Genomic DNA, 16,838 nt, shown 5'->3' on the forward strand with positions numbered 1-16,838 from the left:
CTAGCAGAGTCTCTGCGTGTTCAAGGACACACTAGGGAACAATCAAGAGTAGTGACACATGCCTTTAATCTCAGTACCAACCATAGAGACCTGGAGGTCTGTATAGACAGGCAGTGATAGGGCAGTGAGGTAGCTGGGCTAAGAGCCAATAAGAGGGCAGAACAGCAAGGCAATAAGAGCCTAGGTAGACAGGAAGTAGCTCTCTCTTTTGGGAAGCGATAGCAGTGTGGTGAGCTAAGGTTAGCTGGTGACTCTCACTATTTCCCTGATCTCTATGGCTTTCACCCCTATATTTGGCTCTGTGTTTCTTATTTAATAAGACTGTTTAGAAATTTGTCTACATAAAGCAATCCTGTACAATAAAGCAACTTCTGGAGACATCACCATTCCTGACTTCAAGCTCTACTATAGTGCTATAGTAATAAAAGCAGCTTGGTATTGGCATAAAAACCAACATGTGGACCAATGGAATCAAATTGAAGACCTTGACATCAATCTACACACCTATGAACACCTGATTTTTGACAAAGAAGGCAAATTGTACAATGGAAAAATAGAAAGCATTTTCAAGAAAATGGTGCTGGCCTAACTGGATGTCAACAGGTAGAATAGATCTATATCTATCACCATGCACAAAACTCAAGCCTAAGTGGATCAAAGATCTCAACATAAATCCAGTAACGTGAAGATAAAGGAGAAAGTAGGAAGTAGCCTTGAATGCATTGGCACAGGAGACCACTTTGTAAATATAACACCAGTAGCATAGACACTGAGAGCAACAATTAAGAATTGGGACTTCTCCTGAAACTGAGAAGCTTCTGTAAAACAAAGGATACAGTAAATAAGACAAAACAACAGCCTACAGAGTGGAAAACAATCTTCACCAACACCACATGTGACACAGTGCTGATCTCCAAAATATATAAGGAACTCAATAAATGAGACATCAAAATACCAAACAATCCAATTAAAAAATGGGCTACAGAACTAAACAGAATTCTCAATAGAAGACTTTCAAATGGCCAAAAGACACTTAAGGAATTGCTCAACATCCTTATTCATCAGGGAAATACAAATCAAAATGACTCTGAGATGCCATCTTACACTTTTCAGAATGGCTAAGATAAAAAAACACTGAAGACAGCTTATGTTGGAGAGGATATGGAACAAGGGGAACACTTCTCCACTGTTTGTGGGAGTGCAAACTGGTATAGCCACTGGTATAGCCACTTTGGAAATCAGTATGGTGACTATTCAGAAAATTGGGAATCAATCTACTTCAAGACCCAGTTATTTGTTGAAGATACTTTCTTTTTCCATTGTATAGTTTTGGCTTCTTTGTCAAAAATCAGGTGTTCATATGTGCATGGATTAATGCCAGGGTCTTCAATTCAATTCCATTGGTCTGTATGTCAGTTTTTATTATACTAAACTGTTTTTATTACTGTAGCTCTATAGTAGAGCTTGATGTTAGGGATGGTAATGTCTCCAGAGGTTGCTTTATTATACAGGGTTCTTTTAGCTATCCTGGGTCTTTTGTTTTTCCATATGAAGTTGAGTATTTTTCTTTCCAAGTTTGTGAAGAATTGTTGCTCAATCATACCACAAAGATACATGCTCAACTATGTTCATAGCAGTACTATTTGTAATAGCCAGAACCTGGAAACAACCTAGATGCCCGTCAACTGAAGAATGGATTAAGAAAATGTGGTACATATACACAATGGAGTACTACCCAGCAGAGAAAAACAACGACAGCATGAAATTTGCAGGCAAATGGATGGAACTAGAAAATATCATCCTGAGTGAGGTAACCCAAATCCAGAAGAACAAGCATGGTATGTACTCACTCATAAGTGGATTCTAGATATAAAACAGAGAACAATCAGACTGCAGCCCACAGAACCAGGGAGGCTATATAGCAGGGGAGACCCTAGGATGACTATGGCTTATAATAAGTTTTGGTTTTACTCAATTACTGGGCAAGCCTCAATCAAACATTTCACTATTAGGATAAGAATTTATACTGTATCAAGCTGATAATAGAAAAATAAATAAATAAAAGACCCAGCTATACCAGTCTTGGGCATATACCCAAGGAATGCTCAATCATACCATAGGGACACATGCTCAGCTATGTTCATAGCAGCATTATTCATAATAGCCAGAACCTTGAAATAACCTAGATGCCCCTCAACTGAAGAATGAATAAAGAAAACCTGGTACATATATACAATGAAGTACTACTCAGCAGTAAAAAACAATGACATCATGAAATTTGCAGGCAAATGGATAGAACTAGAGAATATCATCCTGAGTAAGGTAACTCAGACTCAGAAAGGCAAACATGGCATGTACTCACTCATAAGTAGATACTAGATGTAAAGCAAATGATAACCAGACTAAAACCCACAGCTCCAGAGAAGCTAGCTAACAAGGAGGACCCTAAGAGGAAGACATGTATCACCCTGGAAAGGGGAAATAGATGAGATCTCCTGAATAATCCTGGGGGTAAGGGAGCACAATAAAAGGCAGTGGATGGACTTCTATTCTATGAGAATAGAAGAGAATCGGATGGTCAAGCTGGAACAGGGATGGAGTGGGAGAGCTATAAAAGACATACCATAATAGAGGGAGATATCATGGAGATAGGAAGAAATCGGATGCTAGGAAAGTTCCCAGGAATCCACAAGAACGACCCAAGCTTAGACTATTATCAATAGTGGATAAGGTGTCTGAATTGGCTTACCCCAGTAATTAGATTAGAGAATACCCTAACTGTCATCATAGATTCTTCATCCAGTAGCTGATGGAAGCAGATGCAGAGATCCACAGTCAGACACCAGGCTGAGCCCTAGGAGTCCAATCCAAGAAAGAGAAGAGGGATTCTATGATCAAGGGGCATCAAGATCATGATGGGAAAACCTACAGAGAAAGCCAAACCAAATTTGTGAGAACTCATGAACTTTAGACCAACAGCTGTAGAACCTGCATGGAACTGGACTGGGCCCTCTACATAAGTGAGACAATTGTGTGGCTTGATCTTATTAAGAGGACCACTGGCAGTAGGATCAGGATCCATCCCTGGTGCATAAGCTGGCTTTTTGGAGCCCACTGCCTATGGTGGGACACCTTGCACAGCTTTGATGCAGTGGGAGGTGCTTGGACCTGCATCAACTGAGTGTACCAGGCTCTGATCACTCTCCATGGGAGGCCTTATATTTTGGAGTAGGGAATGGTGGGGTGGATTGTGTGGGGAAGGCTGAGGGATGGGAGGAGGGAAGAGAGGGGTATCTGTGGTTGGTTAGTAAAATGGATAAAAATTTCTTAATTAAAAAAAGGATAGCTACATCAGCTTGCTTCTTAAGTCCATTTGACTGGAAAGTCTCTTCCCAACCTTTCACTCTGAGGTAGTGTGTGTTGATATTTTATTTGTGCTCTAACAAATGAAGCTTGCCTGGGGATCCAAGGACAAAGACAGCCACTATATTGAACATAGAAGTCAGGCAGTGGTAGCACATGCCTTTAATCCTAGCATTCATAAGGCAGAGATTCAGCTGAATCTCTGTGAGTTCAAGGTCATATTAGGAACAGAGCCAGAAGTGGTGGCGGCACATGCCTGTAATCCCAGCAGTTAACCATAGAGGTCTGAGGTTCTGTACAAAGCTGGGTTGAAAGATGAAGTGATGTAGCTGGGCTGAGAGAGGAAGTAAGATGGCAGGGTACAGAAAGGTATATAGGTGTAAGTATATAGGAAGTAGCTCTCTTGGGCTGAAGATTTCCTAGCATTAAGAATTTATGGCTGGCTTATTCTATTCCTCTGGTCTTTCAGCTTTCACCCCAATATCTGGTTCTGTGGGGGTTTTTTATTAATAAGATCATTTAGCAATTCTTGTTATATTTGGTGACCCAACATTTGTGGCACGAATTCCCAAAAAAGCCACTTGCCTGGGGCTCAGGCCCCAGCCGCACATGGCCAGAGTATCCACCCTACATAGGCAGGAGTCTCTTTGGCTTCTTCTCTCCTGGTGAGTTGTGGGCTTTCTCTGAATTCCCATCTCAGACTGCTACCACACCAGGTGGCTGCCTTGAAACTCCTTCAGGCTTCTACTGTTCTGAGCTGTCAGCAGAGTTGGTGAGTCAATTAAGATTTCTTAAATGGAGAAATTAATTAAACAGATTTTTTTCCTACATTAAAAATTGGGAAACAATTTTACAATGGAGGGAATTTGGTCTCTGGTTGCCTAGCACATTAGGCAGTCTGAAAATGGAGCAATTAAATGAGAAGATAATTTGTGTTGATGGGATTTACATAATGTCAATTATGAATATTTTTGTTTGATCTTTTTTATCATTAAAGAGTTGGTTAATATCAGTGCCAAAATAAAAGTTTTAGAAAAACTTGTTAAGATAGACTGTAAAGATATTCAGACCCAGACAGAAGAATTTCAAGGTGAGCCTATCTCAGCATTCCATTATATGGTTACAGAGAAAGAACTTAAGGCTTTAAAACAGCCAAACTCAATCTATCCAGTAACTTTATAGGAACTGCCAAATGTTCAAGGCTGTGTAAGAACTGACTGGACTCCAGTACAAATGTTAGATTTGAGGAAATTCAAGGAAGCTATAGTCTCAAATGATATGCATTCTCTGTTTGTAAAGCAAATATTAAACTCATGGTCAACTTATAATAGAATTATCCCTCAAGACTGGAAAGATTTGATTACAGTTGTCCTAGAGGCTGTAACCAGTTACAATGGAGGACCTGGTGGGAAGAGGAGACTAAAACTGGCACAGCCATAGCTGAATGAAATGGTAGAAGTCATAAAGCCAGCACAGCTTCTTGACAAAGATCCAGCAAAGTTGAGCCACATGATGACTGCCATGCTACCTTTGGTTTTCACCTCCTCCTGTTACATATCTGGGGCACTTTTAATATTTGTACAATGTGGGGGTATTGGATTGATGGAAAATTCCTTATGAATCATTTATGCCTTCTCCCAGGAATGCTGCTTCTGAGCTTCCCCAGGAAAGTCCTGGACATACTATTCCTCCCCACCCCCACTTTGAGGGAGATATACTTATCTACTTGAAGGTCTCCCTTATGCCTTGGAGGTTGTGACATATAAAGAAACCAGAGGTCTCTTCGTGGGGAAATGAGACATACTTGAAACATCTATCCCTCTACTTACACAGGAACAAGATATTTAAAAAAATGTAAACTCAGAAAGGTCAACAAGATTAGGTGGGCTAGAGGAGTTGGCCACAGTTCAGATTACAAGACTCTTTCCACTGTACACTTAGAAAATGATGTGGCATACAAGTCTGCCCTAGAGACATATTAATGAGCAAAGTATGGAATGGAAAGATGATGAAAGTATAGGGTTGCAAGACCTCCCTCTCTTAAAAGTTAGAGCCACTATAATGTCATACTTGTTCCTTCTACAATCAAACGCCATTACCAGCAGGATGTAACCCAAAGGGTACTCAGAGGAATAAAATCTGGCAGATGGACATGTTTCACTTTGCAGAATTTGGAAAATTGAAATATGTATACCACACCATCGATACTTATTCAGGATTCCAATAGGCAACTGCTTTGAGTTCTGAAAAAGCTGATTCTGTAATCACTCATTTGCTAGAAGTTATGGCCATCATGGGTATACCTGCACAAATAAAAACTGACAATGCTCCATCATATGTCTATGTTAAAATGAAACCATTTTTTGCTTATTACAATATAAACCATGTTACAGGTATACCACATAACCCTACAGGTCAAGTAGTTATAGAAAGATCAAACAGAACTCTAAAGGATATGCTAAATAAACAGAAAGGAGTAACAAAAAAAACCCAGAAATAGACTACATAATGCTCTATTAACTTTGAATTTTTTCAGTGCCAATGAGAAAGGAACGACAGCTGCAGAGAGACATTGGATAATAGAAAAAACTACAGAATTAAATCAGCCTATATACTTTAAGGATGTGCTAACCTCAGAATGGAAACCAGAATATGTGTTACATTGGGAAAGAGGTTTTGCTTTTATTTCTACAGGAGAAGATAAGCTGTGGGTACCATCAAAATTTATAAAGGTTCAATTTGAACAAGAGAGACCTCTTAATTAGAGGAGGTGATAGTTCATCAACTAGCATGAACATCCAATTTAAACTAACTTATACCAGTAACACATGCCTTTTCATTTAATTAGATAATAACTGGCCAAAAAGGAACATCCCAAAAAAACCTTGGGGAAAGGTTTTTGTTTTGTCTTTTAGGACAATGAAGGTTAAGGAATTTGAAGAACACTGGACAAATGAGACAACTGAAGAAAAGGGACAAATCATCTATCCCAGGAAACAGAGTGAAATGGCGTATGGGTATATATTATCTAAAAAATTTTATGTCTTCCTAAATGTTTGTTTCTGCTTTTCTTTAAAGATTTAACACTATTGGTCTTCTAATAGTCCCAGTTCAATTAAAATTTAAAGCTGACTTTGGAGTTGGAGAATGACTCTCTCCTTCTTTAAACTCAAGCATGTTGTTAAAAGGAAAATGCAAACTCCTTGTATTATGCCAGAAGAAAAGAGCCATCTTCTGCTATGGGACAGGAGAAAAGCCAAATTAATTAAGGGACTATTCTATTACTAATCTCAACTCTTTGATTCTATTCTGATTCTTTAAACTTATCTTAAAGTATGAATTTTATATCAAAATTTATAAGATTAATATATATAGATATATATACATTTTAAACTTTGATAAGATATGAATGGTCATATAGAGTACTAACTAATTCTAAAATGTCTTTGTGTTGGAGTCTCTTATCAGTTTTCTGCAGGAAATCATGGCCAGGCCTAACATCAACTGAAGTTTCCAGGAAGAAGGTGGAGCCCCACAACAACAACAATTCCACGTGGACAGCAATAACATCACTAAGCTGACAAACATCATCTACAGATCAGCTTTGAACTACAAAATTCTCAGAGCAATTTTGAGAGAGCTATCTGAGATGATCCAGTCTCAAAGACTACATGAATAAGGATTTGAGATAAGCCCTGAACTTTGGCATTATACACAGACTGGATAATGAAGGATATAGTTACCTTTCCTAGAATTTGACAATTAACCTAAAATTTTTCTTTTGAGGATAAAGTTACCTTCGCCCATACCCAGCAGGAATCAATTTCAAGAATATGATGCCCACATTCCCAAAGAGGTGGTGTGGAGCAGGTGGTTTTTTAGGTCTTTTAATGGTTTTGGGGTCTGGGATAATTTTCATTGATTAGGGGGGTTGGGTATAAGTTGTTGTCAAGGGTTAGGAAAAGGGCTAAGCAAAGGAAATTAGATTTAAGGTTCTTGTTTAAAAAAAAGAAAGAAAGAAAAGAAAAGAAAAATGTAAATACTTTACATTGGATTGGATTGTTTTATATTGTATACAAATTATATATATTGAAATTGATATTGTTAGAAAATGCTATCTGTATATTTCTAATTGTACTTATACCGTTCATTTAACAATGTAATGCAATTTTCTGATCCTTGAATGTTGTTATTACCAACTATTAGGATATAAAGAAATGAAAGTTAGTAGTTAGACATTATAATAGAACTTGTACTAGTATTAGGTATGTTTTCAAGATTGAGTTAATATATTTTAGATAGACAGGTTATCTTCAAACCCTTCAGAGATCTACAGAATATGGCATTTAAAATGTTTTAATAACTTAGAAAATTTTTCTTTTTTTTTTATGACTATGAGGCATGTTGGCTCCGGGCAGTACCAATCTACTTCAGAGAAAATATGGGCATTGAAGAAACTGCAATTGGAGTTAACTTTCATTGTGGCAAAAGTTAGCCACTGGACAACAAAGTATCCTCGAATCAACTGCTGACAAACAGGACAGACAGGACACAAAACAAAGGACTACTGATTCTTGTCAAACAAGTGTGGTTATGGCTTTATCAAAAGACATCTTCTGAGGCCAGGACAATATGGCACCATCCCTGAGGTGGCCTTCGCAATCCAGAAAAGGTACAGTGCCCTTTTCTTTGAAGGCAGCTGAACAGGCAGTGGGCCGATGGCTTCTGATGTGCAATGAAACACCAGCTAAAACAGTTATTCTTGAAGAGTAATTAAGCTCACACCTCTCAATAGTAGGATGGCATTTAATAGAGGGATGTGGAGAAGAACGGAATGCTGAGATGAAGCCACATACACACATAGCCAAGAAGAATGGACAGGTGAATTCAAAAACCATCAACAATTTCCAGAATTTAAAATCCTGAATCATAACATGACACTAGTGGAATTCAGGTGTTTCTGGTATATAGACTGCTCTCACCCAATGTGAGGTTGAACTGTTGACCTTGTGTACATTCTACTTCACAAATGAGTCTGTCAGATATGCTAAGCCTATAGGCTGAAAATGATGCCCCAACACTGCGGAGAAATCTCAGATGACTGTCCAGGCATCTGGTTGTTTCTCTCAACTCACAATTTTTTGGAAGTTGCTTGCATGTACTTCCTGTTTTTATTTTTGTTAGGTAATATTATTTCCTTCTTGGGTCTCTGAGGGAGTTGAAGATTAATTAGTTATAGTTGAAAATTAATTAGGATAGAAAGTGAATTAGATACGATAGGATAGATAATGGAATTATTTTCTCTGAATTTGTCAAATACAAATGAACTAGACATTGTTTAGGTATTTATTACTTGTATATACTGTATATAGTTATTGTACTTTTGTATATAGTTTTTCTTATGTTAGTTATAAGCTTTTTCCTTTTATTAAAATAGAAAAGGGGAAATATGGTGATATTTTATTTGTATTAAAATGTTATTTGTATGTTAATAAATAAAGTTGCCCAGGGGTCAGAGCTATTAGCAAGCCATAGGAAAGCAGGGCAGTGGTGGGGTACGCTTGTAATCCCAGCACTTGGTAGGTTGTATCCCTGAACACACAGAGTTAAGTCTCTGTGTGTTCAGGGATACAGCCAGTATTGGATACACATGCCTTTAATCTCAATACCAATCTTGGAAAACCTGTAGGTCTATACAGACAGGCCGTGACAAGGCGGTCATGTGGTTGGGTTTACAACCAATGAGAAGGCAGAACAGAAATTCTATATAAGGACTTTAACACAGAAAGTAGCTCTGGTTCAGAAAGGTTTATGATTTGTTTCTGAGATTGGAGGGATATTAATCTGAGTATTCCATTGTTGTAACAAGTCTCGACCCCACAGGTTCATAGCTATGTTAGCCATATATGGTTTTAATTTTCCTTTCTGTCCTTCTGGACCTATACATTCAAGCTATCTTGCACTTTGTTTCACTCAAGATAATGTCCCAATTCCTAACAGTTGAAAATTTACATCCTGAAGAGTCTAAGTTGGATGCCAAAATTCTGGTGCAATTATGGTAATGTCTGCACCTGTGTCTACCAGACCAGACAACAAAACACCATTTATTTATTGTTAGTTTTGGTCTTTGTTCATTAATAGAAGTTTGCCAAAAATTTTTCTTTATGTTTTTTCCTGAATTTCCTATTCTCTCTTTTTCATCATCCTGACCAAAATGATTTATTCCAATAGGCATTTGGTTATTTAGTTGCTCTGAGTAGGGGTTTCCTTTACAACTGCAGGAAAGGTTTGAACTGGATTTACTGTGGGGGCCTGCCTGAGGCCCCTCTGGGAGTTTCCCGAAGCTCGAGGCAAAGGATTACCCTGTCTGTCCCTTGTTGATCTACATTCGTTGGTCCACTGTTTTCCCTTACCACACCTTCTGCATACTCCAGAAGGAAGGGGCATTCTGTTGCCAGTGTTCCTTGAAGAAACATTATTTCTAGAAATGACCTGTTTACAGTCCTTTTTCAAATGTCCTTGCTTTCCACATCCAAATCATCTAACATTTCTCAAACCTTTTGAAATTGCTTCTCCTACCCACATATCATAATGGTCATAAGCCTCAACATTAACCATGTCTCTAATCCAATCTCCCAAAGGTGCAGATCTTGCCTTTAATGGCCTGATTATTCTTTTTCATGCTGCATTTGCATTCTCAAAGGCCAAAGATTCAATTATTATCTGACTAGCCTCTGAATTTGGGACCATTCTCTGTACTGCTGAAGTCAATCTTTGTAAGAAATCTGTGAAAGATTCTTTTGGGCCCTGTATAACCTTTGTAAATGACTCAGTTTTTTCTGGTTTCTCAACTCTATCCCATGCATTCAAGGCTGCCATTCGACATAGAACTAGGGTTTGAACATCATATAAACATTGTGTTTGTACTGAAGCATATTGGCCTTCTCCAATAAGCTGATCCTGGCAGACTTGTATTCCTTTATCCCTCCATTGTTTTTCTATATTTTTAGCCTCATTATTGAACCACATTTTCCACTGGAGATTTTGTCTGGGTTCAAGAACAGCCTGTGCCAAATCCCGCCAGTCCTTTGGTAGAGTCCTATTACAAGTTGACCAGGTGTTTAACATTTGCTTTACATATGGGGAATGCATGCCATAAGATGCTATTGCCTCCTTAAATCTTCGTAAGTCTAACATTTTAATTGGAATCCAAGTACTTTCTTCATTCTCTTCACCAGGTAGCTGCTGTATGGCTACTGGATAAATTAAGGGTGATTGTGTGAAAACTGGCTTTCTTTCTGTAACCTTATGACCCAATTTTGAAACAACTTCACTGTTTATTTCTTCTGTCTGAATTTGAATTTCTCTATAATTCATTTTTACAGGTTTAACAAATTTTTCTAAGACCATTATACTGGCACTTAAATTGACTATCTTTTTAAATAGTAAAATGTGTATAAGAAAAGTAATAAACAGAACAATTCGATCAATATTAATCTTCTCATATAGTTGTTCCATTGTCAGAGTGCCTAAAATTTCAAACAAAGCCCAATTTTTTTTCCCAATGTACACATAAAGCCCATTTTTTTAATGTAGAAAAAAATTCTCTTTAAAATAGATATGTTAATTGACTTACCAAGTCTGCATAGAACAGTAGAAATCCGAGGGAATTTCAAGACAGCCACCTGGTGTTCGAGGTGTGAATCCAGAGAGAGAGAGACAGAGAGAGAGAGAGAGAGAGAGAGAGAGAGAGAGAGAGCAAGAAAGCATAGCCGCTTGAGCCGAGTCAAGCCTTGGCTTTACAGGCAGGGACCCTGTTTGGCAGGGCAGGCCTGAGTTGTTTGTAGCAGTTGCAAGTAGCTCCAGCTGCGGGTCAATGAGACCTGGACCCAAGCTAGGGAGCCGGGCCGCCCAGGCCAGAAACCAGACCTGCCGCCAAGCCAAGCCAAGTGGTTTTTAATGGATTCTCCCCAGGTTGGGTGCCAAATGTAGATGTAACCAACTGTCTTTTAAAATAAGAAACACAGAACCAATGCAAAGAAGAAAGCCAAAAGGTCAGAGCTAAGAGCTAAAACCTTACCCTTCCTCCTGCGGTGGTCCTACCTCTCCGAACCAGAGCTACTTTCTGTGTTAAAGTCCTTATATAGAATTTCTGTTCTGCCTTCTCATTGGTTGTAAACCCAACCACATGACCGCCTCGTCATGGCCTGTCTGTATAGACCTACAGGTTTTCCATGATTGGTATTGAGATTAAAGGCGTGTGTATCCAATAATGGCTGTATCTCTGTGTCATAGCACACAGAGACTTACCTAGCTCTGCCTACCAAGTGCTGGGATTACAAGCATACGCCACCACTGCCCTGCTTTCCTATGGCTTGCTAATAGCTCTGACCCCTGGGCAACTTTATTTATTAAGATACAAATAACATTTTAATACAAATAAAATATCACCATAGGTAATATAAAAAAATAAGCCATGTAAAGATATGTATTACACAAAGAATCTGGATTGTGTTGTCTTTGGGATTTTTAATTGCAGAAAGACATTTGATTGTAAAAGCTGCTTAGTTAAATCAATACGTATATTTTAAAGATATCTTGATTTCAAAATCTGTTATGATATTAATGGTCATATAGAGTACTACCTAATTCTAGAAAGAAGGCTTCATCTAGCTTCCTGTACATTACTTTGGGTTTGAGTTTCTATCATTTTTCTGCAGGGAACCATGACCACACTTAACAGCAAATTTGAAAAAGATGATAGGGCCCCACAACAATGATTGCATCAGGATGATGATACCTCTAAGCTCGTAAACACCACCCAAAGATCAGCTTTGGACTACAAACTGCTCAGGACAATTTCAAGATGGCTACCTGAGATGATCCAGCCTCACAGATTACTTGAGCAAGGACTTGAAACAAGCCCTGAATTTTCCCATATGCAGAGACTGGACAACAAGTGATGCAGTTAACTCTCCCAAAACTTGTCAATTAACTCAGAATCTTTCTTTTCAGGATCCCCTAAAGATGCCTTCACCCCTTGACAGCAGGAAGTAATTTTAAAAACAGGATGCTCACATTTCCAAGAAGTGGAGGTGGGTGGTTTTTGGTCTTCAATGGGTTATGGATAATTGTCATTGTTTAGGATGGTTGGTTACAAGTTCTTATTGTTTATGGTTAGGAAAAAGGCTAAACAAAGGAGATTAAGTTTAAGGTTCTTGTTTGAAAAAAGGAGGATGTAGATATAAGATAAAAGATAGATAACTGAATCTGCTCTGAAAAGAAAAAAAAGAGGATATAGATAAGATAAAATGTAGATTATTGACTCTACACTGAAAAAAAGAGAGGATATGATAAGATAAAAGGTATATTATTGAATCCACTGTTAGAAGGCAACTATTAGTTTTAAAATATTTTACATTGGATTAGATTTTTGTATATTGTATACAAGGTTTGTATATTGATACAAATTTGAGATTGATTTTTTTTTTTTGTTTTTTGAGACAGGGTTTCTCTGTGTAGCTTTGCGCCTCTCCTGGAACTCACTTGGTAGCCCAGGCTGGCCTCGAACTCACAGAGATCTGCCTGGCTCTGCCTCCCGAGTGCTGGGATTAAAGGCGTGCGCCACCACCGCCCGGCCTGAGATTGATTTTGTTAGAATATGTTGTACATATATTTCTAATCTTGTTCAAGGTATTGTACCTATACAATTCATTTAACAATGTAATGCAGTTTGCTAATCCTTGAAAGTTATTATTAACAACTAATTAGGATATAAAGACATGTATTAGTAGTTAGTCATTACAATCGAACTTGTAGTTATATTATATATGTTTCCAAGGTCAAGAAGAGATATATTTTAGATAGACAGGTAATCTTCAAACACTTCAGAGATCTACATTTAGCAGAGATATATTTTAAATAGACAGATCATCTTCAAACACTTCAGAGATTTACATAATATGGCATTTAAGATGTTTTAATAACATAGATTTTTTTTTCTTTTTATATGACAATGAGACATGTCTGCCCCTGGCATCACCAATGTACTTTAGAGGAAACCATGGGCATTGAAGAAACTCCACATGGAGTTTACTTTCACTGTGGCAAAAATTAGCCACTGGGTAAGAAAGTGCCCTTACATTGACTGCTGAGAGTATGCTGTCCAAAATGGACAAGCAGGACACAAAACAAAGGACTCCTAGTCCTTGCCAAGACAAGGTAGGAAGGATCTTTAGAAAATCCTGTTTCACAGAGGAGTCTGTCAGATATGATAAGCCTGTAGGCTGAAGATGATGCCCCAACATTGCAGAGTAAACTTGGGTCCAGGCAGCTAGCTGTTTTTGTCATATCTCACAGTTTTGGAAGTCACTTGTTTGCACTTCCTGTTTTTACCAGGTTGTGTTCTTTGTTCTCTCTGTTCTTTGAGGGTATTGAAGATTAGATAATTATAGTTTTCCTTATTAAGAAATTCTGAAAAGAAGCTCATTAAAGAGGTGTAAAGTCTATCAGTTTGAAAGACACCAAAGGATAGTTTTTGTAATGCAAATTAGGATAGAAGGTAAGTTAGATACAATCCTCTGGATTCACAAAAATAGGATAGACAATAGAATAATTTCTCTGAATTTGTCAAATGCAAATGGACTAGACATTGATGTATTCATTGCTTGTATATATTGTATATAGTTATTGTACTTACTATATATAGTTTTTGTATATTAGTTATATTTTTTATTTTAGACAATATAAGGGGAAATGTGGTGACATATTGTATAACCCTAAATATTGTGCAACCTAATAATGCTTATCTGAGGATCAGAGGGAAAAACCAGCCACTACATTAAACATAGAAATTAGGCAATGGTAGCACACACCTTTAATCTGAGACAGAGATCACATTCTTTGAGATTTGAAAATTTCAGGATGTGGCTGAGATTCCACATACAAGTTTCAAAAATTATATAACTATATGGTCATCTTCATTAATAGATATGTAAATATTTATTTTTAATTTTTTTTTCTGAATAGAACATTAAATTAGACCTAGTACTCTACTGTAAATATGGATTCAGATATAATCTCCCATTATGGCCCAACGTGTGTTTGCTGCATACTGATCATAAGCTTGATTTTTTGCATAACATATTGTTTATTGTACTCTTATAGTATGTATGTATGTATGTATGTATAGGTATATATAAATATGGAAAATAAAACACAACCTTTCTGATATGCTGAGTATTTGGACCCATGCTGGCAATCATGGAGTTTGAGATGCAAAAGACAAAAGGTTTAAATGAAGTTTAAATATGACTGAGCTGTGTTCTCAAAAGCATGAAGACTTGGTACTTACAGTGGGTTGTATTCAAGTCCATGGTAAAATGTTGCATATTGCCCTAATGTGGAAAGAGTGGGGTTTTTTTTGTTTTTCTTTGTTTTTTTTTTGTTTTTTTTTTTTTTTTTTTGTAGGAAGCAATGTTTAAAGTGTGTTATTTCAGTGGGAAATAAAATGAAGTGGAACCAGTGGTTTACTTACAGCTGGAAGGATGAAGATAATTTCTGCAGTTCACTCACAGATATAATCCACTTGTTTATATTCTGCAGATATAGAAAAATGGTAATGTGGGGAATGACTTTTCATAACTGACATTTACTTGTCTCATTGGAAATCTCATTCTGTGGGCAAGAAGTGCAGTCTAAGCAAGAGGCTGCCTTATACTCTTGAAGGGGTTTCCTGAATTCAGGATGACACTATCACTGCACAAAGACTGAGGAATCTGAGGAAAAATGAATGTTAGCAAGTTTTTGTGGAATATCCAATAATTAGTGTTTTTAATATGCAACCATTAATTTTTAATTTTAATTTTTATAAATGAAGGTCATTGTATTATTATTACCAAGGTACATCATACATGGGCCCACATGGTCATTGCTTGGCCCTAAAGACATAATGTTGTTGGAAAATTCTTGAAAGATTATGAGGTGAGGCAAAGAAAAATGTAGATCCTTGTTAGCATGCCCAAGAAGGGCTTTTGTGACTTCAAATCCATTCTACCTTTGCCTCCTTTCTACTAAGGTAAATAACTTATTCTTCCATGGTGATAGCTAATTTTGTCAATAAGATGGGATTTAGAATTACTGTGGAAATCAATTTTTGAGAATTAGTGTGATAGATTTTCTAGATTAAGTTACTTGAAGGTCTTCTGTAATAATCAGCTGTTCATCTTATTGGTACTGGGCCCAGGATGAATAAAAAGGAGGAACAGCTATGAATAGCAGCATTCAGAAGCCTCTGCAATATGATCAGTGGTCTCCATCTTGTAAAGGCATGGTTCCTACAGTAATGGAATATATGCTTAAACTGTGAGCCAGGAGAAATCCTACATTGCTTTGCTAATTAATTTTTTTTTTGCAGTGAAACAAATAACACATCTACCCATTCCAAACAGGTTGTTCTCCCTTGTCAGAGCCTCAAAGCAAAAGGCCAGCTGACACAGACCTGAACTTTGTAAGCTCAGAATCAATATAAAATTTCCAGGTGATTTATTTATGTATTTTTTATTTTTTTATCTTGGTGTGATCAAACACTGGATGGACTGAGAATTGAACCTAGATCCTCTGAAATATCAGTTAGTGCTCTAAACCACTGAGCCACTCTCTCGTCAGGTGATTTATAAACCACAATTGAAAGCACACTATCTTAGTTAGGGTTTCTATTGCTGTGTTAAAATACCATGACCAAAATCAACATGGAGAAGCAAAGGTTTGACTCATGTTATTGCATGTTCCATCATTCAGGGAAATGGGAGCAGGAACTCGGCTGGTAATTGTATGCAGCAACTGAATCAAAGGCCACAGAGAAGTATTTCTTACTGGCTTTCTCTTTATGGTTTGCTTATCCTGATTTTTGAAGCTCTCAAAAGTACTTGTCCAGGTGTGGCACCACCAAAATGAGCTAAGCCCTCTCATGTTCATCAGTTTTGTAAATTCACTACACTGTGGTCCACAGGTAAACCTGGTGAGGGCATTTTCTCTATTCAGTGTCCATTTTTCCAAATGACTCTGGGTTTCATAAAGTTGACATAAAACTAGCCAGAAGAGCAAACTGAAATGTGCAATTTATTTATGATATAAAATGAATTAATGGATTTAAAATAAATGAATCTAACCAGTAGACAATTCTTTAGGATACTGGACATTATGTTTATTTATATGGGCCCCAATGTGTCAATGATAGACCATGTGACATTTGAAAACATATTTTTGTTATTTATATATGGGTGAAAACATTGAGATAATTTGAAAACCAACTCTGTAAGTCCTGTAGGCCATTGTATCATGTGCTCTGATAAAGACAAGTGTCCCTGGGAATCACTTGGGAAAACTGTTCCTATTACCATGTTTAGCACTAGACCCTTTGAGAAACCTCAAACATTAAGAATACCATATTCTGTGTCTGATTTCCCATTCCAGTC

This window comes from Peromyscus eremicus, unplaced genomic scaffold, assembly GCF_949786415.1.
Source record: "Peromyscus eremicus unplaced genomic scaffold, PerEre_H2_v1 PerEre#2#chr22_unloc_1, whole genome shotgun sequence".
In the NCBI taxonomy this organism is placed as follows: domain Eukaryota; kingdom Metazoa; phylum Chordata; class Mammalia; order Rodentia; family Cricetidae; genus Peromyscus; species Peromyscus eremicus.